The following is a 26,465-nucleotide window of genomic DNA, read 5'->3' as shown; positions in this document are numbered from 1 at the left end:
GGGTGAGGCTTAGCTCATGGGGGAGAAATAATATCTAAATAAATGATGCTGAATGTCCATAGCAAAAGAGAGATTGTGAGTGATGCTGAACAAGCCAACATTTCTGGAGAGTGCCACCTAACCCATTGGAGGAAAATGAAAATATCCTTGAGTTTATTGGAGGAAGAGTGATAAATAATTGTAACTGTACTAATATACAACCCCCGTGCAAGGTTTTCTAGACATGCTTAGGATACCCAGATTTGCAAATATTCCCATTAGATGCCCCAAATCATAATCTCCATTTATGCAGAATAAGAGATTTTCTGATTTTCAAGAGCTAATAAGCAGATTCTTTTGTTCCATTTCTTCACTTTCAGCTGGGTAGGCAAGACTTTCATCTTATCAGCTCACTAGTATGGAATTTCATATCCATATTTTTTATATAAAAAAAAACTTCATACATCTCTTTTCAATCTATCATGATCTACAGGACAGTTAAGCATATAGATATAAGGATAGATATAAACATGTTTTGTGACTATCCCCTCATATTTTTCCTGATACCCTGTTTTGGTATTTTTAAAAACATCTCCGAGACAAGACAAGTTTAGTTTTGTACTTAATGAGCTTGCAGGTAGGATGATTACTACAGAGTAATAGCTGCTTGCCCCTTGAGTGTTTCCACAGATGTCAGAAGTAGCTCTCCAACTTTTTGCTAATGTATTCATTTGCCTGCAGAAATCCAGTGCTGGGTCATTCCATGCTGTGAATTGATTATAGCCTTTCTGGCTGCATGATTTTCCCATTATGCACAATTTTATAGGAGTTTGCATTTGTTAGATTTGGATATCAATATGTTTGGAGCTTTGGATCCTAGCTTCCTCAAAAAAGAAATCAAATGACTTATTTTACAGCAGCAATAATTTAAATTGTAAACAGTTCAGGGACAGGGACCTGTCCCTTTGTTGTTGTTGCTTCAGTTACTGTGATGAAGTTATAGAATATCAGCATTATCTGGAGAAACACTCCCTCCAATATCTAGCCCCCCATTCTCAAGAATTCAAGGGAAGCCCTCCTTTGAGTGTCCTCAACATCTGATGCTTGATGGACAAGGGAGAGGGAGAGGCTTCTTCATACTTTCTCCTAAGTTATTTATTTATTATGGAATCATTTGCCTAAGGAGCCCCCACCCCGACTAGCTGGCTGTTTAAGACTTTAGCACTCAGATTGACTTTGTGATGTAAGCTGGTTGTTAGGTTTCACTGCTGTTTTATGGGTTGGCTGTTCCTGCTGCCAAGCTTCGTAGTCTGTTTCAGTTGCTTTTAATTTTATTGGAAATTCTTAACTGTGTAAGCTACTTTGGGAACTTGTTTCTGGGCTGGAAATTGTGCACATTTTCCCATGTATAAATAAAAGAAATCACAAATATTTTAAGAATCCAGTGCTGTTTATAAAAGGCTCAGAAATGTTAGTGAGGATCCCCCAGATCATTTGGTGCCAGTTAGAAGTGGTTCTTCACTCCAAATCTCCAAATCTCCCTGGGGCTTTATGCAGACGTTAAATAGCATGAGGGACAACATAGAATGCAGGGCACCACATCATAGCTGCCAAGTCTCCCGTATTCCCCGGGAAACCCCCCGTTTTTCCAGCCGTTTCCCGCTGGCAGCCTGGATTTTAAAAAAAACCCGTAAATCCCCCAGATTCTTACCGGCCCAGGGAGGCTCCTTCTGCGCATGTCTGAAGTCTCTGGACATGCACAGAAGCGATTTCTGGCACTGCGACCATTTTGGAAATGGGCAGAGCATGTGTAGAAGCAAAATCCGGGGCTGCTCTTCCCACTTCCAAAATGGCCGCCGCACGACTTCCGGTGCCGATCCCAGATTTTTCAATCTGGGAGTTGGCACCTATGCACCACATGGTGCTAAAGAGTAGCTTCCCGTAATTACTTTTTGGAAACAGCCCTAGAGGTAGGAGCAGAACTACCTCTACCTCTCACAGGGCTGCCAACTCTCAGCTCCCTGAGATGTTCCAAAAGGACACTGTGGTCAACCGTCTCAAAGGCCACCAAGAGGAAGAGGCAAATTAGCAGAGATGAATTTCCCCAATCTTTCTCCTGACAAATATCATCAACCAGAGTGACCAAGGTGATTTCACTGGCCAGGTCTGAAGCCAGACTGGAATGGATCTAAGTACAGTTGTACCTTGGTTGTTGAACGCCTTGGTACTCGTACATTTTGACACGGCTTCCACAGCTTCCGATTGAGTGTAGGAAGCCACGCCTTGGTTTCCAAACATTTTAGGAAGTCGAACGGACTTCCGAAACGGATTCCGTTCGAGAACCAAGGTACCATTGTACTGTAAGCAGTTTTCTCCAAGCATGGCTAAAGTTGGACTGCCACCATCTTCTCAAACACTTTGCCCCCAAAGGGGATATGTGCAACTGGGTGACAGTTGTTTAATACTTCTGGGTTCAGGGACATCTTCTTAAGGAGGGGATGTGCCACATACCCCTCCCTCAGTGAAGCACAGATCACTTCCAGGATCCACCCAGTCAACCCCTGTGACTAGCCCTAAGAAAACAAGATGAGCTCAAGAGTCAACGGGGAAGGTGGTTGGTTGCACTGCAAGCAGTTTGCTTACATCCTCAGGCAACCATAACTGAAACTGAACCTCTCAGTGTCTTAAGAAGGCCTGGTTCACAGGGAGATTGATGAGATCATTGAATTGTTCTTTGGCTTATAATGACGGAAATTTGTTTTTGCTACTCACCTTACTGTGCTTCTATGATGCATGGCACATGGCATATGGTTTGACATGTTATAAGGTAGTTTTCTGTGTTGCTGTAACCCCAGCCCCTTAGGTAAGGGAGATCCATTGGACAGGACACTTATGACATAAAGGTAAAGGCAAAGGGGCCCCTGACCATCAGGTCCAGTCGTGTCCGACTCTGGGGTTGCGGCGTTCATCTCGCTCTATAGGCCGAGGGAGCCAGCGTTTGTCCGCAGAGAGCTTCCGGGTCATGTGGCCAGCATGACAAAGCTGCTTCTGGCGAACCAGAGCAGCACACGGAAACGCCATTTACCTTCCCGCCGGAGCGGTCCCTATTTATCTACTTGCACTTTGATGTGCTTTCGAACTGCTAGGTGGGCAGGAGTTGGGACCGAGCAACGGGAGCTCACCCCGTTGCAGGGATTTGAACCGCCAACCTTCTGATCAGCAAGCCCTAGACTCTGTGGTTTAACCCACAGCGCCACCTGACATAAACATGATCAAATAATTCAGCTGACATTAAAGAATACATTTTATTTAATTAACATTTACAATCACCCTTCCCCACCTATAATATAATAATAATAATAATAATAATAATAATAATAATAATAATTTATTATTTATACCCCGCCCATCTGGCCGGGTTCCCCCAGCCACTCTGGGCGGCTTCCAACAAAACACTAAAATACAGAAATCCATCAAACATTAAAAGCTTCCCTAAACAGGGCTGCCTTGAGATGCCTTCTAAAGGTCTGGTAATTGTTGTTCTCTTTGACCTCTAGTGGGAGGGCATTCCACAGGGCGGGCGCCACTACTGAGAAGGCCCTCTGCCTTGTTCCCTGTAACTTGGCTTCTCGTAGCGAGGGAACCACCAGAAGGCCCTCGGCACTGGACCTCAGTGTCCGGGCAGACCGATGGGGGTGGAGACGCTCCTTCAGGTATACTGGGGGTGGGGGTTGCATAGAGGGTGCATTAGGTTGTGGGACAAGTTCCCCCAGTTCCTTAGGTTTCTAAATGTGCCCACAGGCCCCCAAAGTTTGGCAAGCTCTCACCTTACCACTACACTACTGTGCTAAATCCTGTTATGAAAGGATGAGGTATTATTATATAGAACACACACTAAATGGTTCCTTCTCCAATCATTTCACTCTCTGCAGGACCACTAACTTTGATTTTCATTCTTGTCATGCTCTGCACACTCAGCCAGTGACTTGTTTCCATTGGCTTTAAACAGAGAAGAAAATCTTAATAACTTTTGAGCCGCTTCCCATAACTTCCCAAAACCAATGGAAGTATCTGCTCCCCCGCAAACCTGAATAAAGTTACCTCCGTTCTTTTGATGAAAATTGGAAAGGAATGTATGATATGCCTGCAGAAGAAAGGGTCGAAATTTCACTTTGGGGCGCCATTTAGCTTGCTGTTTATCATATTGATTTGAAATTTGGCACATTCATAGACCTGATCAGTTAGATCATTTAAGCTGAATTTCAAGTTATTTGTTTTTATAATAAGGTATTTAATTTTGAAGCTTGTAATGGTGAAACCTTGTTTTCCCTGCTCACCTTAACAGCAGAAGCACTCCCATGCCTCTCAGATTATCAACAAAGCATAGTCACTATACACCCCCCCCTTTACTTTAATGTCCAAATCTACTACTCAGTTTTATTGCATTGGCTGCATTCTTTATAAATATGTTAAAGGATGTTGGGGACTTTACTCGTTTTTGCCTTTTGTTCAGTATCATTTACTCTAATTATAGCTTCCTGGTTTTTTATACACAATCCATTCCTCATAGACTGTACTCTGCAATGTAGTGAACATTTCATTTCAGCCAAGGCTGCTGAAGGATTTTTTTCTAGGTCAATAAATGCTATATAAATGTATTTCCCAATCTCCGGCCTTCTCTCTTTCAATATGCAGCTTTCTGTATTTCTCTTTGCTTCCTAAAACCAAATTCATTTCTACTTGTCATTTAATTTTGTTCCAGTCCTTTGAATGATCTTTGTTGGTTTTTCTTATTATTTAAGAAAACACATGTCTGAATATATTTGTTGTCCTGCATTCTTTGCATGTACCTTTTGGGACATAGGTAACATTATATCCTCTCCTGCCTAAAAAGCAAATGGCACATTACCATTCAGACATTTCTTTGATTAAACCTGCCATGTCATCTATTACTGCTGATTTATTTCTTCTCAGTTCCTCTAACGCACTGACAAATTCCAGCTGAAATATTTGGTTAAATTTTGGCATTTTACATCACTTCTCTTTCTTTATGTTATTTCCTGAGGACACCTTCCCTGCCAGCAAAATCCTGTGCATGTCTACTCAGAAGTAAGATGCATGTTGGCCTTAGTCCTACATGGGGACAGGGGAGAAAATTGATTCCATTCATACTTAATCCCAAATTTCTGAAACAATACATGAACCAAGACACAGGCAGCTTTGCAATGCAGTTCTCCAGCCAAATGTGTTAAAAAAATCTACACACTTGGGGGAAATGGCATCTCAAAATGCATAAGTTATGGAAACTAATGTATAGAAATGTATATTGCAGGCAGGATGCGGGTGGCGCTATGGTCTAAACCACTGAGCCTCTTGGGCTTGCCAGTCAGAAGGTTGGCAATTTGAATCACCGTGACGGAGTGAGCTCCCATTGCTCTGTCCCAGCTCCTGCCAACCTAGCAGTTCAAAAGCATACCAGCGCAAGTAGATAAATAGGTACCTCTGTGGCGGGAGGATAAATGGTGTTTCTGTGCGCTCTGGCTTCCGTCACAGTGTTTGGTTGTGCCAGAAGTAATTTAGTCCTGCTGGTCACATGACCTGGAAAGCTATCTGCGGACAAACACTGGCTCCCTCAACCTGGAAGCGAGATGAAAGCTGCAACACCATAATCACCTTTGACTGGACTTAACCGTCCAGGGGTCCTTTGCCTTTTACACATTAAAGAGGCACTAGGAAAATTGAATTACTGATTGTGGTTTCAAATGCAGTTTTAAAATACTCTCAGTGAAAGAAGATGGGGCAGTTTTTCATAAGAACATAAAAAAGCTGCAGGATCAGGCCAATGGTCCATCTAGTCTAGCATCCTATTCTCAGTGTAGACAAACAGTTGCCTTTGGGAAGCCCTGAAGTAGCTCCTGCAGTTTCTAGCAACTGGTGTTCAGAAACATTTTTGCCTCAAACTGTGAAGACCATGCAGACATCTCAGCTAGAAGCCATTGTAATCTTATCCTCTGCAAATTTGAATAATTCTTTTTTAAAGCCATCTAGGCTGGTGACATTCACTGCCTCCTGTGGGAGTGAATGCCATAGTTTAAATATGCATTGTGTGGAAAAAGTCATATATATAATCTGTCCTGAATCTTCCAAAACCCAGCAGGAGCTTCCATCAGCCAGTCAGAAGCCGTGCTTTGGTTTCCAAAAGTTTTGGAAGACGAATGGACTTCCGGAACGGATCCCGTTCAACTTCCAAGGTACGACTGTAATGGATCATGCAGAAATGGCAAAGCTGACAGCGAAATTAAGAGGTCAAAATGACAAACTTTTTATAGAAGTATGAAGGCCTTTTATGGACTATTTTAGAAAATATAAAATTGTGTACAGGTTTCAAGATAAAAGCAGCAGAAGAAAAATGGCAAAAAATTGTAACAGAGAAACTTTTTTGTAATTGATAAAGCTGTAATGTAGTAGAAAAGGTTTGAATAAGAACACTGTGGAGATGAAGGTGGGAAGTCAACTTATGAAAAAATGTATTTGATTTGTGTATTGTGAAAATGTTTGAATTTTTTAAAATAAAAATGTGTGTGTGTGTGTACAAACTTTCTTCTAACCACTTTCTAAATGCCATGCACAATTTTCTAAACTTTTATCATGTCATCTCTTATGCACCTTTTTTCTACACTGAAAAGTCCCAAACTTTCCTCATAGGAGAGTTTCTACATCCCTTTGATCCCTTTGGTCCAAATGATCATTCTGAAGCTCAGAATTGCAGTCACTCACAGATAGTAATTAAATAACGGAGACAGAAGAAGAAAAATGATCGTTCCTGAATGCTTAACATATTTTACATCTCATCAACTTCATTATTTCTTCTCTTCCTTACAATTAGTCATTTGCTTCACACACAGAGAGAATTGCATGTGGAATATAGGAAATCTTCCAGAGATTCCATGAATATGTGTCATACCTTAAATTGCTTTTAAACTGTTTCTTTTTTATTTAAAAAGTACAGATTTTCAGAATACCTTGAAGGAATAGGAACCTTTATATATTTGAATACAAAAGCTTTAAAAAAACCCTCACAGAAATGGGATGTGCAGTCATTCATCTGTCAGATTGCTAGGATAGTAGGTCTCATTGTATTGCATGGGATGGCTCCAGACAGTTGTTGAAGTTGGGTCTTTTCTGGGGGCCCAATATCAGTTAGGAGCCCAGTAACCCAACAATGTTGCCTTTCTCACTTCCCTTCTTCCTTTCTTCAAGGTGAAGAGGATCAGCACAACAGCACCTGTAATTTGCACACCCTTCGAGTTAAGAGGACCAAAGCGGGAGGCAGTGCCGGATTTACATGTTTGCGTGCCGAGGTTGCCAGACACCCCCCCAATAAATAACTCACACCACACACAGAATTTTAGTTTGGGTTTTGGCATTAATATGGCCACAACTTTACTTAAATACAATTAAATGTGAGTGTTGGCTTAGGCATTGGTTAATCCATCTGTCCCCCACCTGGGACAGATCAGCTCCGACTTCCCTAGCCGTATAGGGAAGTCAAGTAAACACCCCATGGGAGAGGAGGTAGCTGTGTCCAGGCACTCTCCCCTCGACCAGAAATGCTCCCCAAGGCTCGTGCTCTGTAATGGCCCCAGCCCTGCCCGTTGCGGGGGTGTATGGACTAGGGCCCCAGAGCCCCAGAATTCCTTTAATGGAATACTTCTATGTGGAGCAGCATTTTACTGAGGGGTAGGCACCTCCATGCCATACCCCTCCACCAACCAGAATTATTAACCAATGCCTAACCGCCAACCTAACAAGTTGTGACGATTTGCTAAGCAGTAGGCAAAAACCAATGGCAACAGCCAATCAGCCAAATGGCAAAATTCCTACTGGGCCCTTGCAAAGCAATGTCAGGCTGAAACCGGTGGGCGGGAGGGAGATCTGAAGCACTTTGCAAAAGTGAAACTAACTGCTGGATGCTGAAGTTTTAAGGGGCCCTTCCTGTCAATCAAAAATTGCTACATGCTTTTTACCCCAGCAACCCAGAAGGGTCCTATCACACACACTCCCTCTCTTCCAACACCACCCCCAACCCGGGAGATGTCTTTTAACCCTTCCGCAACCCGCGCTCTCCCGGATTGGAGAACGCGCTATGCTGATCAAGCTATAGCTTAGGGCCCCACTCTCTTAGCCCCCCCCCCAAAAAAAAATGTAAAGAAAACAACAACCCTGGATGTACATTTCTAAAATATGAGATAAAAAACAAATAAAATGGTTTTAGATACCCATTAGGTCCATAAATTACCATATAACATATATTCAACACCCCCCCCCAAAAAAAGCAGCGACAATTTGTTGTTTACAAAGGACAGCTGGACATATAAAGGGCCCCATTACCTTCAGTAGCTTAGGCCTCATACACCTTTGTATTTTCTAATATAGCTTTCATGCTTGCTTGAAAGACAGGTTTGTGTATTGAAAGATACCCATCTCCCCTTACAAAGGTCCTCAATGGAAATGCATAGGGGAAAATGGTTTCAGCATGTAAGACTGCAATCCTAACCACAGTAGGGGGCTAGTTCCGAGTAAATATACAGAGAATTCTGCAGCACATCCATCTCCATTCAATTTCACAATGTCATTTGAACAGATTTAAGTTTGAGATCATGCTTAATTGCTGTCCCCAAGGATGCTCTTTTGAATTAGGGCATGTTATTAATTAACATTCATCATTCCAGTCCTAAAATCTAGTTCAAGGGGACGATCATTTTAGAGGCACTCTAAACATTAGCGGGAACATCGCCTGCATTTGTTGCTTTGACTTTCTTTTTGCAGAAAAGAGCAAAGTGTTTCAGAATAATGCTGCTATTAGGGCTGGCTGAAGCCTGGTTTTGGAGTGCATTAAAACTCTAAGCAAACTTTAGCCTAGAGCTATGGGTGTACACAGCCATTTAGGAAGTGCTTTGTTATGGAACAAAAATGAATGTCCGAAAACATTAGAAGAGCAGGGAAGGAGAGACTTCAGGCTTGCAGGATTTTATTTTGCCCCCCCCCCAAAAAAAAACCCCTTGAGACCCACCAACCAGAACCAGGTGCAAAAAACATGCACTTAGAATTAAATAATTATGAGCCATTTGCCTCTGTGCACAGAGCTGTACACTTTTTTCCTGAAGAGACTAGACTTCCTCCACCCACTAGGAACCATGGAATGTGGACACTCATCTACAAATTATACAAAAGGGAGCACGTGTATTCTTGACATCATACGTCACACTTCTCAACATGACTTTGCAATTACGCTTTTCTTCAGCTTCTTGGTAAGATTTCCACAAAATGTAGCCTACATTGAAACCCAAAGGATACCAGTTGGGCAACACAGCTGCATTATTTTCATGGCAATCAAATGGATTTTGACAAAATCATTGATTTGCTCTTGGTTGATTGTCTTATCGTATTTTGCCTTTCTACCGAGGAGAGTACAGAGGAAGTGATAATAAACTGGAATTGTCCTGACTACCTTCTGAGGGAGTGTGGACGGAGAGAGATTAAACTGAGGCCTTGTGATCAGCATGCATGACACCATCAGGAGCAGGGCTAACCAACAGGACTTCTCCTCATGTTTTCAGTGCAAGAAGTGGGTTGTGTGAACTCTTAGCAGATACTGAAGTTTTGTACACAAGGAGAAGCCAAAGGAATCTAGATTGTGACAGAGGACATCACCACTCCCTTTTGTGTAGAGCAAAGTACACAGTTTGGTCCCTTTAATGACAAGGTATGAAGTGAACACAAGCTAACAATAAATAAATAGAAGGTGTTGTTGGTATTCAACAACCTCAAACCAGAGAACAGTCAGGTCTTGCACTCATCTAAATGGCTGTACTATTCAGACCCAAGGCAAGGGATTGAACTGCCTAAGGACTGACCCCTTTCATCTCTTTAAGGGCCACTACTAAAATGAGGCTGCATTTTAAGATGTAGTTAAGCCGTATTTTAATTAATTAATTGTTTTTTCTATTATGTTTTATTGTAATTTATATTTGGTGTTAGCTGCCCTGAGCCCTGCCCATTCCTTTTTCTCTTCCTGCCCCTCACCCTAACTTAATTTTAAGAACTTTCCTTTCCTTTTCTGCTGTATTAGTGTGGCTGCTGATTTCTCTGCTAACCCCTTGCCTCTTTCATGTCTTGCATTGCTCTGAGAAAGGGCTTGTGCCTCCTCTGAGCTAATCTAGCGCTCATCGGCACATTTCCTTCTTTATATGCTACCAAAGATGCAGAGGAACCAAGTTCTGCCTGACATTGGGGGGGGGGCGGCGGCGCATCATATATCATGCCCTCCTCAAAAAGGGCACATGTTGTGGTGAGACCTGGCAACCAAACTCTTGTGTTGTGGGTGGGTACGATTGGATAGCCACAACACCCGATTGGTATATCCCTTGATGCTGGGTTCAATCTGACCAATGGGCACTAGCCAAAATGGATCAAGGGACCTATATATGCCAATGCATGTCACCCTGAGCTTTCTCTCTTGGTCAGTGCATCGGAACACACACACACCTCTCCCTATATTTAGGGCTTAAGTGCTTGACCTTGCTATGCCATCGTGTGTCATCTGTCATTGGGACAGGGGCACGGCAGGAATTTTTCCCACTTGGCTGATTGGCTCTTGCCATTTGGGTTTCGCCTGCCACATAGCAAATCATCACAACTTGTAAGGTTGCAGATAGGCTCTGGTTCAGGTGATAGGGGTGGGGGAACGCTGTTGCCATCCCTATGCAAAGGGGTATTCTGTTAAAGGAATCCAGGGACTCTATGGTTTGGTCAACCCTGCGAGGGGTTGTGCCCATGCCTGAGTCCAGGGGGACATCTGGGTGGCGGACATAGCATGTCTCTGGCTTTCTGCCATTCCAGTTGTTCACCCTAGGCTGACCTATGATGGAGCTCTGGGTCAGCGCTACCTGCCACAGTGCAGGGAGCTAGTCGAACCAGAGCCTATGCAACCATTCACTTGCTGTAATCAATAAAGTTGTGGCCTAAATTCTGCCAAAAACCAAACCAAAATTTGAGTCTTGTCTGAATTTATTTAAGGGGGAGGTTTAAAGGCCTGAACACGCAACTGTGCATAGCTGCCAAGTCTCCCGTATTCCCCGGGAAACCCCCGTTTTTCCAGCCGTTTCCCATTGGGAGCCCGGATTTTAAAAAACCTGTAAATCTCCCGGATTCTTACCGGCCCGGGGAGGCTCCTTCTGCGCATGTCTGGAGTCTCTGGACATGCACAGAAGCGATTTCTGGTGCTGTGGTCATTTTGGAACTGGGCAGAGCCTCCATAGTAGCAACTTTCGGGGCTGCTCTGCCCAGTTCCAAAATGGCTGCAGCGCGACTTCTGGTGCCAATCCTGGATTTTTCAATCTGGGAGTTGGCACCTTTGCAACTGTGTGACATCAGGAGGAGCCTGCAAGGCCTGACAGGGTCCTCTGCCACCATGGAGAGGCCTGATGGGGCCCACCACCACTGCAGGAGACCCAGTGGGTCCACCTGCCACCACAGGGAGGCCCAATGGGGCCCTCAGCCATCACAGCCCGGCCACACAAGACTTAGGAGAATCAGTCCCATCCCCACATACTTGGCTTTGGTACCTATGCAAAGAGGAGAGTCTGCACATGAGTTCACTGGGGGGGGGGGGAAGGAGCTTCTTTGTTGGATAACCCCTCAGGAAGAAAAGCCCTAAGAAAAGCCCCTCAGGAAGAAAAGCCCTAAGAACCAGGTGCACATTGGTGGGGCATGGTGTGTTTTGCTAACCTCAGTCAGTCCCAGAAGCTGAGGCATTTTCAAGTACTGGCACCAGCCAGGAGGCATTAATTTTGCACAATGCAGGGGGAAAAATATTTATTTCCTTTGCTATACAAGAGCATCAAGAGGCTGTGTGTACGATAATAAGCTTTGTCCTTGCTGCTTTTTCTCTGAGCTTTAAGGTACTTAAACATAAGAGGCAGACTCAAAGCGTTTGAGCTCCCCCCCCCCCCCTTTGAGCATTTCCATGATTAAAGTTCTATACAACACCCCCTGTTCTGATCCCAGATTGGCATATGACTGCATATGGTTTTGTGTGTTTGTGCACACATGGCATTGTATAGACAATTTTAAAAAGCCGGCTGCATAGTAATTTAGCACACCGCATTTTAGAAGCAATGTGGAAACTGTTTCTAGGTAACAGGTTATTTCCTCATAATGTACTAATTAGCAGTGATCAACTTCCACTGGGTCAGCAGCTGTAATTAGAAGAAACTGAATGCAGGCAAATTAGGTCTTGAAGGAGCACTAGCTTATGCAGGTAAGATGCTGAGACGGATGACTCAGCATGCATGCGTATAATAGAGCCCTAGGGATGCCGTTCAAGAAAGTTGGTATGGGGGTGGGAAGCGCTTTTAAGACCAGACACACAAGTGCCCCCCTCCCTTGCCTGCTGTTTACCAGGACTGAAGGTGACCCTCATGGCCAAACAATGAGATAGACAAAGGAGACAAAGCATCATCAGGTGGCATTTTTTTAATATAATATATCAAAGTTACTCCGTAAGAGATTTAAAAAGATGGAAAGGAGCTTTGGGGAAAGCAGGATTAAGTCTGAAAAAGCAGCAAGGTTGTTACAGATTCTCTTCCGTGTGTGTGAGAGAGAAATGCCCATCAACTGGTGGAGGGGGGCTCAAAAAAGGGGGGGGTTAAGACTCCTTGGCCCCTAGGAGTTGACTGCTATGGAGAGAAAGCTTGGTGAAATGAATAAAATGTTATTAGCTTGAATGGTCCTGTTTGAGCAGGGTATAAAAGAAGCATTATGTATGTTTAATGCAATATAAGGTCTCCTTTTTCTGAGGGCCAAGTGAGGTGGGAAGAAGATGCATGAGGATCATGAGGTGGGGAAAATGTGTCTCATCTCTTTGGCACCACCGAGGCCCCATCAAAATAACCCTCCCCACACTCCCTGAATTTTTCAGTGGGAAGAACCCTCTATTGACATAGGTGGAGCTTTCTTTCCACTGCAATTTTGACATGACAAGGATAGGGGGATAAAGGCCCCCCCCCATGCCATGGTCCCACTCCTGGCTCTCCAATGCCAGGTATCTGTTAAAGAAAACACACACACCTGTATAAGGACAAGCTACATGATAAACATCCTTTCTGGTTTGACATTTGGGCCCTCTAGACCGGGCATCCCCAACCTGCGGCCCTCCAGATGTTTTGGCCTACAGTTCCCATGACCCCTAGCTAACAGGACCAGTGGTCAGGGATGATGGGAACTGTAGTCCAAAATATCTGGAGGGCCGAAGGTTGGGGGTGCCTGCTCTAGAGCAACAGGTCATCATGGGTTGAAACTAAGGATGGGGTGTTCCATTTCAGATTTTGAGTAGGGGTTCATACTACCGAATGCTTTCCCTGGTGGAGAAAATGCTACAAATGGGGGGGGAGAGGATGTAAGGGAGAATGGGCAGCTAGAATGGGCTGCTTCCTAACTTGCCAGGTTTCTACACGGGACAATGGAGTCTGAAATGGTACAGACCATCAAGAGTTTTGCCATATGGTGACCTGTTGCTCTAAAGAGGACAAATCAGTTCTGAGAAAATACTCTTGCTTTCACTGTCATTTAGAAAGTTGTGGGTAGATATTCTATATCAGTATAAATGCAGAAAGCAAGGATGTGCACCATTACCTGGAACATAAAAATGGGCAGGAAACTAATGTTTAATTTGCAAGGAATTAGCAGCGAAATGTGTGTATGTTTTGCAAAATATAGGCGAGAGACTGTATAAGTGTACTGCCTAGAGCTTGTCACATATACAGAATTAATAGGAATGTACAAACACCTCCTGAGAAACCCTGCTAGCATTACCAAAACCCTTTGCTTCCCTTGAAATTTCTTGAACATTTGTTTAGAGGAATGTCCACATTAGCCTTGAAATTCTGGTTTTGGCAAAATGTAGCAGAACTTAGATATTTATTACCACTTCTTTCCTTTTTAATACTCTCTTTATTAAAGTTTTTCACATTGCAATAACAGCTACAAAAACTATAAACAGAACAGGTGGAACACAGAGTCCTCTCCTAGAGGCAATTCTCAGTTCCCATCACCTACAGAGGGTTGCTATCCCTTCCAGCTCTAACCTGGGATCTCTTCTTTTTCCTCCACACTCTGGGAGACCAACACTTCTTCACCACATGCCTCTTCCTGGAAGTCCCCATTCAATTGCTTTGACAGTTTATTTCCCAGCTTGAACAAAGGATCTAACACCATTGAGAAGCAGTCAACATCAACACCAACAGCACAGCTTTGCTAGTCATCTGCATTCATGTTTTCTACTGAATCTGTCTGAGAAAAATCTGCCGATCTCATGAAAACTGTTTGCACTTCATTCTAATTTCCTGAGCTTCCCATTTCATTTCAGATGGAATTTGATGGCAAGTCTAGCAAGGACATTTGCTGAGTTTGTTTTAACTACTTTCAATGCAAACAATATCTGAAACCACATGTCGGGCAATCCCTTGCACCCAGAAGTCCAGCACTGGAGTCCTCCAGATGTTGGATTCTAACTCCAACAGGACCCCACCAGTCCTCGTGACCACTAAGCTGAATGACCTTCAGGGTATTAGGCCAATTCAGGAAGAAAATTTTTATCAATGGTTACAAGACATGGAAACCATGCTCTCCAACCACAGAGAAAGAGTGACGCGCTGAACACTCGCTGCTGAGCGTCAGAATCCCAGGAGGAATATCCCATTCATGTTCTGCTTGCAGACTTCCCATGAGTGGCTACTATGAGAACCAAATGCAGAACTAGGTGGGGCTTTGGTCTGATTCAACAAGGTCATTCTCTCTCTCTCTAATTTATTTATTTGGATTTTCAAATTAAAATTTTACAGTCACATATCCAACTTACAACATAAAAACAAGATTCCAAGGAATCTCTTAGACTTCCCTCCTCCTCTTTGTGGGTCCTATTGCTAATCATTTCCTCCTGCATATTTTATGATAAGACAAATCTTTTACCTCTGCATTGTGTCCAAAATTCATTAATCTACAAGTGATATTCCAATCCTACTAACGATTTTAACTGTTTACAATGGTTTTTAAGATGAGTTATAAATTTTCCCCCTTCTTTATTAAAATCTTGGTCTTCCTGATTTCTGATTCTTCCAGTCATTTTGGCCATTTCAGCATAATCTATCAACTTGGTCTGCCATTCTTCTCTGGTAGGAACTTTATCTTCTTTCCATCTCTGGGCCAAAAACATCCGCACAGCCATGGTTGCATACATAAAATAGTCCTTTCTGCTCCCTTGGGATTTTGACGCATAGAATTCCTAAAAGGAAGGCTTCTGGGTTTTTAGCAAAGGTTATTTTAAACATCCCCCCCAACTCATTATACTCTATATCATTTCACAAAATTCTTTTACTACCTTACATTTCCACCACAAATGATAAACCAGCAAAATCCTTCTCATGTTGGGCCAAGACAATGGGGTCAATTGTCAGGGCTGGTGAGAGTTCTATTCTATTCTGCAGATGAGAAAGCGACTCTGGTAGGGGCAGTGCTACAAGAAAACACCCACCATTGATTTTACACAATCCCCACTTCCCCCTCTTTGGGGCAATTGCCTCTTTGTTCCCTCTGTCTATTATTAATTCATTGTAGCAGAGGAAAAAGGCGAATATATATGCATTTGCTCTTACACATCTCTGGCTAGGGGAAAATGTTGTGTAGCTATGACACTGTTTAAAATTTTCGAGACAGACATCCTTCTTGAATAATGGAATCCTCATTTGCAACCATAAACCACATGGGGTTGTTGATTACAGCTGGATCAATGCATTGATGCAGATTTACATGGCTAATTAAAGGTGTAAATCTCTCCAGCACAGAAGGCCATTGCAAATCCAAAAGCCTGCTTAATTCCACTTAAGTCCCTCTTTAGATTATCACTTGTTTCCAGTCACACAAAATGTATTTTCAATTATAGTTGTCATGAGTGTGCGAGACTTAGAAGGTGAAGAAGGAGGCCACATAACTTATAAAGTTCTTAAAAAGCCACACAAAAACAAATAAAAGGTTTCAGGGTTTGTATATTCCTGCACTTTGTAAAAGAATAGTCTGAACTTGCCTCCCTACCGAACAATATTTTTCATGTCTACTCAAAAGGAAGTCCAGCTGGACTCAATGGGGCTTAATCCCAACTCAGTATATATAGGCTTTTACTGTTTCTCAGACCATATAGTAAGCCATGATAATTAAGCTTCCCTTGATGAGCAGATTTCAAATTTCTTATACATAGGGACAGGGATATCATTAAAAACACCTTTTCTTAAAACACATCATCATATTTCAAGCTACTTTGTGAATATTGCTTTTCCAAAGCCGGGGAAAGTCTTCACCGTAATAAGGACCCAGCAAATGCGATTGACTTACTTAGATGGCATGTACTGTTGTTTTCCTGTATTGAAAACCAGAACTCACCCTTGTTTTATATTTTATTATTGTCCTTCCTGGAATAATGGCCTATGGCTACAAATGCTGTTCTCTGTTCTCTGTTGGAGAACAGCCTTTAGCAAAGGCGCCATGGGCTTTGAAGAAACTCGAACTCAGGACGCAAGGGAGAAACATGCTAAGAGAGGGCACGCTTGGCAAATCCACACCGTGATCAACTCCAGAATTGGCCTCCACAGTCACTTACGGACTCATTGTTAAAACCGTGTTTATGGAAGACAATCTTACTCGGCTACGAGTGATCGCCAAAGAAGAGAAGAAGAAGATGGCTACAACCAATAGTTTTGGATATATTTGTCTATTTCTGGGTGAAACAGTAATATTTGATGAGGAATTCTTTTCTGACTCAGTTTTTAATTCCAAGATTGGAAGAATTCAAAGTTTGTGATAAGTACTGCGAGCCCCAAATACTTGTATTTATGAGCCCAAAGATGAGCTCAGCAACATCTCTAAATCCTATGAACACGTCTTTGGATACTGTCCATTCAATACTATGGGATTTCCTTCTGGGTACACAAGCTTAAAATTTGCCTAATTTTTGAAGAAGCTGAGTGGTACAACATCTGCTTTGCACTCAGAAGGTCCAAGGTCCAATCTTCAATGGTATCTCCAGGCAGGGCTGGCAGTGTCTCCTGTTTGAAATCCAGGAAAGCTGCTGTCATTCATTTTGGAACTAGTACTGAGCTAGATCTTACTCAGTATAAGGCATATTCCTAATCTGTCAAACATTTATGTATTTTTTCTAAACAATTCTTTCTTGTATCTTCTTCCAAAACTTCCCACTAATTTTGCTGTTGTAGTAATGGTTCAAGAAAGCCTAGAATGGAGCCAAAGATGTTATCTGTCAACCTAATTAAATAAAACTGCACTTTAGATTGCTATCTGCCTAAGCAACGTCTACATGTGGCCAATTTACAATGCTGTTTTATTTTATTTTGTTGATCTCTGCCATCAGCTCCCAGGTGAACAGGTCAATGTTTTGTGTACCACTTGTGTATCACTTCACATCAGCTCACACAATGCTCCTTAGGGGAGTCAGTTCAACTGCCAAGTCATCACAAGCATAGCAGTCAACTGTAGATAAATTAAGCAATCTACGTACATGCATTGTGAATTGGCAGCAACTGCACTGGAAAAAGCGTGGGTTATGCTATGTGCAAGCTTTGTCTGTGATACCGTATTTTTCACGTCCCATTTACATTACAAATATCACCCCTAAATGGATAATCAAGGTCAAAACATTTATGCATGAATCAGCATGGAGAAACCAAGAAAGATTTTTCGTCTTGGGGTGTGTGTGTGAGTGAATCAGTGGGAAACTGAAATGGAACACATGGTCAAGGAAACAGAACATAAAACAATTTATATCCTTGAAATCACTTCTGCAAAACTCAGGAGTCACTATAATGCTAGTCAGAAAGTATAGCACATTGGCTTATGATTTTTGAAATGAGCACATTGCCAATAGTTTATTATATTTACACATCAATGAAAGAGCTTGATGTCCAGAAGTCATGGGAGGTCCCATGTTATTGTGTGCATTGCCTTATGGGGAAACAAATATTGTATACACTCTATGTATTATGGTGTGAACTTCACACAGTTTAGTAGCTACTTTGAATATAAATAATAAAAAAATCAAGGTATGCATACATATTTGAATGTATGAATCAGTGGTTCATGAGTGCACACATTGAACTCGGTGGATGTGGCTCATGTGAATGTACCATAGCTGCCAAGTGCCCCGTTTTCACCGGAAAACCCCTGTATTTTCTTACCGTTTCCTGCAGGTGTCCCAAATGGCAAAATACCCCGTATTCCCCCGGATTACGGAGCTCCTGCCGGCGGCCATGTTCTTCTGGTGCTGCGCCAGCACCGGAAGTCGCTTCTACGTACTTCCGGACATGCATAGAAGCGACTTCCGATGCCGCTGTGCCCATTTCCAAAATGTCCACAGCGCCAGAAGTCGCTTCTATGCATGTCCGGAAGTGCGTAGAAGCAACTTCCGGTGCCGCGGAGCTGCTGATCCCGGATTTTGGAACTAGTACTGTGGAATGTACATCCCTAATTGGGGTCTCTTAGCTACATGCATGGTGCTGGAGGAGACTCTTGAGAGTCCCATGGACTGCAAGAAGATCAAACCTATCCATTCTTAAGGAAATCAGCCCTGAGTGCTCACTGGAAGGACAGATCGTGAAACTGAGGCTCCAATACTTTGGCCACCTCGTGAGAAGAGAAGAATCCTTGGAAAAGACCCTGATGTTGGGAAAGATTGAGGGCACTAGGAGAAGGGGATGACAGAGGATGAGATGGTTGGACAGTGTTCTCGAAGCTACGAACATGAGTTTGACCAAACTGCGGGAGGCAGTGCAAGGCAGGAGTGCCTGGCGTGCTATGGTCCATGGCGTCACGAAGAGTCGGACATGACTAAACGACCAAAGAACAACAACAACAACAACAGTTACATGCAACAGAGAATAGTGAGACCTGGAAGTAGACATGTGTTCCCAGGCTTGGAAATAGGAATTTGGGGGAACAAAATGCTCATCACAAATATTTTAATATAAGCTGGAAAATAATATCTTCCATGCACCTCTCCCACCAACTCACCCTGTCCCCAATGACCTACTAATCTCTCAAGCCACTCATCACTACATTTAGCCACTGATCATCCACTGGTCAAAGTCACCAGCCCCACATATGCATGGCTGGAGAAAGCACAGCCCCCAACTGCCAATGCTCAGAGATGTCACAGGAACAGGTCACCACGTCTACCACTAAAGAATTATCTGAATGATGACCAGGCCCAGCAGAAAAGGTGGAAGGGGTGATGAACAGTCTGACATATAAAGCCCGGGAGAAGCTAGCATGGATGGTTTTTCTTCTGCCACACCAGCCAATAAGGAGGCTTGGAAGGAGGCAGAGTCAGCTAAAGTAGATAGACATCAGGATAGCCTCGGTCTTGCAATATTTTTAAGAATGTAAGAGGAGCCAAAGGCCCATCTAGTCTAGCACTCATTTTTGCAGTCACCAACCAGACGTCCTTGGGAAGCTTGCAAGCAAAGTGATTCCTTCCACTTTGGCGGGAGCAAACACACGCAATAATGTGGAGAGGCAACATTTGGTCTTATGTACTTGTGGCTCCAGATATGAATAGGAGGGACATCTCCATCCACAACAGATGCACTCTTCAAACTTAGCTGGGACCTTGTCGGTCATGGTTTCCCACTGCAGAAGCATATGGAAAACAAATTCATGCTTGTTAATATGCAATGTTTGAAGTAGGCCTAATGTGCTAGTTTTGGTTCTTTAGACGGTATTTATCAAAATTACTGTTTTATTGGCAGTCAGAAATAAAAATCTGAATGGTACTCCAATTATTTTACCATATTGGTATGTAGCCAGGGAGCAGTGGGATGGACACCTTGGAATATAAGTTGGGCAGGCAGGAAACATCAGCAGGGAATGTTTTCAACAGGTACAGCAGAGGAATCAGTGAAGTATGCAAGACAAAGAAAAGCAGCAGCAACAGACAGGATGTTGTTCATTTTTCTAATGGTATTTATTCCTAGGAGTGTATGCATGATTTAAGAAGGAGGTCCCACTGTGCAACATTTCTTTTCATTTCTTGTAATCCTATTCTGTTTTTAATTAATGTGTAGCCAAAAAAAAGCCTCCCTTTCCCTTCACTCAAAGTACACTGTTGATTTAGAACAAATCCAGAAATTAAATGGCAATGTGCTACAGCCATCTTTGGACTGTACCACCTCAAGATGCACTTGAGGTAAATCACATGTGGATTTCTAACCAGACTTTTTGGCATTTGCAAAGCTACCCTGGCAAGGTAATGGTAAGGCTCGACTCTCATGGGGTCCCGGGCAATAATGCCTTCACATTCTGATGTATTACAGTCTGGAATAAATGTTTGGCTTGGCTTTTACTTTGTATTTTGTGAGACAAAGAGGACCAGTTGCTACTGATTTTTACTAGCACACCGTAGGAAGGAATTTGATTTTTAATAAGGGTCGGGATATAGAGATCACAGTGGTTTGTTGGGAAGCTCTATTTAAAATGGCTGTGCTTTTAAAGAAAATGTTGCCAACAAGTTTCAGCCAGAGTAAATATGAGGAAAATTTGGCGATTTGTTTCTCAGGCAAATAATCTAAAGAATTTCCAAGGATGACTTATGATGTTTTTCAGAGGGTGCTTCATTCATCCATGGCTGTCCTTGGCAAATTAGAACTTTGGCCTTCAGCCTTCTGTTTCATACCACATTAGCAGTTAAGTCCTCTACATGTCTACTCATAAGAAGGCCACTTCAGGTTCACTCAGTCAAAAGATCAACAGCTAAGACAATGTGTTTTCTCATTTTTGTGCGTAGGGCAGGTAAGAATGAGAAATAGGTAGGCCTAAGAAACAGAATTTCCCCACTGCTGTTGTAGTGGCTAGAATGCTACACTAAATTTGGGGAGATTCGGGTTCTTCAAATCCCAGTCTAACCACTAATTTATTTTCTGATATTTTAGGGGCCAATAAGTGGTACTCAGGCTAACTACAGGACCATTCCTGAGGAAAGCTGGCATTCTGAAATGAGGAGTAATCTCAGATAATATATACCATTTAAAGATGCTAGCAATCCCCCTGGCTTTAATGTTATGGGATTTCTCACAAGTAGAGAAATAATGTTGCCTCAAGCCCACTGGTTACCACCAGCTGGACCTAACTCTGTTATTTTGTGTGTGCAAAGTAAGATAAATTCTAAGTGATGCACTTCAGCTTCTAATTTGAAGCACTTAAAAATTAAGGCTTTACATAACTAAAATAAAAATAAAAGGCTACATTTTAAAAAAGAAGAAGCAGAGGCTTCCAACTGATCAAAGATTAGCACCACCTCTTAAAAGTCTGAAGCAGAATATCTCATGCCCTCAGCTTGGTACCTGCTTCAACAGTAGATTTATGTAGAACATGTTGCTGCTGTTCCATTGGGTAGCACTATACAAGGGGTGGAACTGAATGGGCCATGAGTTTGTGAGCAGCTTAGTAGTTTGGTCCTACTGCAGCCGTGGCCTGGAGACTAGGGAATAGCAGAAGTATGGAAATTCCAAGGAACAGGGAGAGAAGAAAACTTCATTGGTGCCCAATCTGGGATTGTGAAAAGTGGTTAACAGACCCAAAAGCTTTAAGGTCCAGTGAAAGAAGGGAGAATATTGCATTTTTGTATTTGGGCATCATAATGATGTCCAAATAGCTGTACAATATAGCAGAATTCACCAATCTCTCATTTTATCTACTTCTGTAAGACTCCATTGGGGGAATGTGCTAATCTGGCTTAATTTCCCGCACTCTTTACTCAAATTAATACACTAGGGGTGTGCCAGAATATTTCTAATAAATTTTGCTCATCTTATTTGAAGCCTTTTCACTTTAGATGAAGTTTGGGAGCATCTCTCTGTATATTTAACAGAAGAAGACTTTTGTTCAGCATCTTCAAGACAATTGCTTTGCTTCTCTCACCTATTTATACTGCTTGTTCAGTTACATTCTCTTGACACACAGTTTCTGCAAATGTTTATGATGATAATATGCAATGTGTTCAGCTCCATCATATTTTGATCCTTGGGTCTGCGTTATCAAGTATGACAGGTATGTAATATATTTTATTTCCCTTTAGGTTTTAACTTTCTGCATATATGCTTATATATGGGATTTGCTTGCAGAACAGACTATAATAGGGAAGAGACAAAAGCAAGTCAAGTGGAAATACAATTCTCTTGTCATTAATAGTTTACCATTTCCTTTTTATGACATCAAAGTAGATTTTCACACATCCCTTTCTCAGGAAAATTTGCATTTCCCCAAAAACTATTTCCTCTGAGAACTTCAAGAACAAACTAAATGCTTTTTGGAACTCATATTGTATATCTGTGTTCTCATATTGAACTGTTCCTTTAGCAGAATTTGAACAGGAACTAGTAGGCTTGAACTCTTTGGTGATCCTTATTTCTTGGCCTATTTCCTTCCTCAAGTTTCATTCTTTCATTTATAGTCCAGGGAACGTGAACTCTCTGGTAGAAAATGGTGTGGCCTGTTACACCACACCCTTTTACTTTCCCTTTTATTTGCATATTTTTATTTAGTGTAGTTTTTATTTCAAGTCTGTCACATGATTCAAGAGGAAGCCCGGTAAGGCCGTTACGTCTACAGGAAATCCAAGCCTTTTATCATCATTAGGAACTTACAAGTCCAATAATGCTGCTTAATCAATATTCTTATACAGTCTTATATGTTTCCTCTTATTTTCCTCCACCATTACATCTCCTAGTCATTGCCTAACTCCTTCCCCCCTCCCAAAGTCCAGAATACTGACCTCATCTTTTTTTCTTTAGCTTTCCTCCCACCAAGTGACTAAGGCTTCCAACTGCTAGCCTTTGTAGGCTGTTGAGTTCCCCAGTTATAAGACTGCCCCTTTTGTTGTTTGCCTGAGTCTTTATCTATTGAAAGGAAGGGGGGACATAACCATACCAGCCAATTACCAGCTCAACTGTATTCATTCATTCAGCCAATGATAAGGCCAAAGAGGGCTGAAGACTGGAGTAACCTGTAAACAGCTCCTTACATGGCCCAATCTATGCACATAAAAGAACTTTATCTGCTACCTGTTCACTCCCAGGCCATATACAAAGTGCTTCCACTTACCTTTAAAGCTCTTAAATCATGCATCCCCAAACTCGGCCCTCCAGATGTTTTGGGACTACAATTCCCATCATCCCTGACCACTGGTCCTGTTAGCTAGGGATGATGGGAGTTGTAGTCCCAAAACATCTGGAGGGCCAAGTTTGGGGGTGCCTGCTCTAAGTAGCTTGGTATCCAGTTACCTAAAGACATCTGTGAATTTTTCCAGTTGTCAGGGACTGGCTAGATGAGGAGGAGTGGTGGAAGTCACCTGACCAAGAGCCCCACAGGGAAAGCACAGAAGGAAGGGATTTGAATCCTGGATCCTGGTTGTGGGAAACCAGCCGTCTTTACCTGGGGGTGCAAGGGGTGCGGGGCACCCGGGTGCCAAATTCTGGGGGGGGGCGCCAAATGTATACCTACTTTATACCGGTCCCTTTTGATCAGCGGCAGTGAAAAGCAATGGAGCAAAAGTCCCGCCCCCCGGTCGCTCTGTTATTCCGTAGCATCAAATATTCCTGAGTCAGGAAATAAAAGCAGTTTCCCCCCTGCTGTGTCATTGTTACAGGTGAGCTCAAAAAAAGCTCAAGAAAAGTTAATTTGGGAGCAGCTAAGCTAAATTTTGGGGCGCTGGGTGTATCTTTGCACCCCAGTGGCACATATGCTAAAGACGGCCCTGGAAACCAGCCACATCCCAGAGGAAGGGATGAGTTGGGAAGTATTGGAGGCAGAGAGCTTGTGAAGAAGAGGAAACAGGCAGGTGCCCTAGCACAGTTCAGGGACAGGAGTCAGACTTGGCAGTTCTACCACAGTTTGACAGCTTCTCTACTGACAGCTTGCAAGCCCCCACTCCCCAAGGTGTTTATTGCAGGTTGCTGAGCAGAGAGCCAGGCAGACACAGAGAAGATCCCTTGGGGCTCACCACAGACTGAGGGAAGTGCCCGACACAGAGGGCTAGCGGGTGAGGGGGGGGGAGCTACAAGCCAGTCTGGACAACTGCTTCACCAAGACAGGAGCAACCTTTAAAAGTCTCTGTTCTTTTGTCCTGCTTTCCTTAATGAAGAAATTCACTGTAAGTTAGCCAAGTATTTCACTCTTTTTCTCTGATCTGCAAATGACCCGTTCTCTTTGTCAGCTCCCTGACACCAATGAAGCTGGATGCTCTTCAGAAGAAAATAGAAGAAAATACATCAGCACACAGCACATAGAGAAACTATGAAGTTTGCTCCCACAAGTTGCATTGGTGGCCATCAGCTTGGGAGACTAAGAAAATTTATCCTAGTCAGGAAGCTAGAGTTGAATGAACACACATGTGAGTATCACCTAACCTAGTCTTATTCTGGTATTCCATTTTTCTGTTATGAAAATGGAAGTGTCATAGTGGCAGAAAGGATGTGAGGGGAGAGAATCTTTGTGCTGACCACCTCCATCGCAAGGGTCCTTCAGATGGGAGTTGCAGCCAGGAGCAGTATATGCCAGTGTATTTCAATGCATTGAATAGAATGAAAGTTTATAAGTCATGGTGGAGGGGGGAGCACATGTACAAATTCAACAGGGCTTCATTTGTTTGTTTGTTTGTTTTGTTGCTATTTTGTTAATGTTGCTAACATTGTTTTATAGATATGAATGCTGCCGTACTTTGTGAATCCTTTAATATGATTTTTGGTGTAACTGATGTTTATCTTATTTTTTAAGAATGTTACTTGCCCCAAAATGGAAAGAAGCAGAAGTCCCAGCAACGGAAGAATGGATACAAAAACTTATGGACTATGCAGAAATGGCAAAACTTACTGAAAGTGTAAGAAATCAAGTCAACAAACTTTTTTATTATTATTATTATAAAAGAATGGAAATGGTTTATTGAATATTTACAGATAAATTGCAAACAGATAAAAAACATTAGCAGGATTGTTGTAACAACATTCAGTTTTATAAGCGTATATATTTACAGTACTGTAGAGCACAATTCAAAGTGTTGGTGCTGACCTTTAAAGCCCTAAATGGCCTCGGTCCAGTATACCTGAAGGAGCGTCTCCTCCCCCATTGTTCTGCCCGGACACTGAGGTCCAGCTCTGAGGGCCTTCTGGCGGTTCCCTCGTTGCGAGAAGCCAAGTTGCAGGGAACCAGGCAGAGGGCCTTCTTGGTAGTGGTGCCCGCCCTGTGGAACGCCCTCCCATCAGATGTCAAAGAGAAAAACAGCTACCAGATTTTTAGGGAGGCTTTTAATCTTTAATCGATTAATTTATTCTTCTGTTGGAAGCCGCCCAGAGTGGCTGGGGAGACCCAGCCAGATGGGTGGGGTATAAATATATTATTATTATTATTATTATTATTATTATTATTATTATTATTATTAAATGAGCAAGTTAAATGAATTGGGATATGCAGAAGATAATAAAATAAATACATTTAAGGAACCGCAGAAAGAGTGGGAAGGAAGTCAAGTTTTGATATGTTAAATGGATTGTAAAACTAAGGAAATGTATAAATTTGAAAAGTATAAATAAAAGATTTAAAAAAAAAAATATGAAGTGGAATACTGTAAAACAGAAATTCTACTTTCAGGGGTGAAAAAATAAAATTAAATAACCCAAAGGTTTTGGTTTAGTTTTGGTTTAACTTCCTGCTTGTAAGTGCTCAGATTTGGCTGCATTGAGCCCACAGTGAATGAATAGCTCGGTTTCTGAAAGTAGGTACCCAAATGGAAATTATCTCTGTGGACTCATTTTGCCATTTGCAGAAGCGGAATAGAAATCTCAGTATAAATGAGAAACCTTTAATTTTAGTGTTGAAGTCAATAGTTTTGAAGTGACGATTTCCATATATTATGTCACAGTATCCTTTAGCCTTTTCTACCAAGCACTTAAATTCATGCATTTGAAGCCTATCTTTTGTTGAGGTAATGAGGCTGCAACATTTTTATTATTATCTATTATAGTCTAAAGGGGAATGGAAATCTAAGTGGTTCAGACAAGGATTCATTATTATATATATATTTTCCTCACTAAGTAGCTTGATTTACACCCCCACCCCCATATTTTAGTTACTTGTAATTTTTGAGTTTTTGAGGAAGTCCTGTTTAGTATTAGCACACCATTTCTCTCTTGAGGATGAATCCTGAGTGCCAGTTTATTCCACATTTTATTTTATCCAGTTGGAACCACTAATAGAACGGTTCTTTTGCTTTGCATGCAGAAATAGAAATTGCAACAAGTTCAGCATGCACTAGATTAGATGCTATTCACAGCTGACTCTGCCCTTGCTCCCATATGCGTCCACTCTCATGCTAA

This window comes from Zootoca vivipara, chromosome 9, assembly GCF_963506605.1.
Source record: "Zootoca vivipara chromosome 9, rZooViv1.1, whole genome shotgun sequence".
Taxonomy (NCBI): domain Eukaryota; kingdom Metazoa; phylum Chordata; class Lepidosauria; order Squamata; family Lacertidae; genus Zootoca; species Zootoca vivipara.
This window is presented reverse-complemented; position numbering follows the sequence as displayed.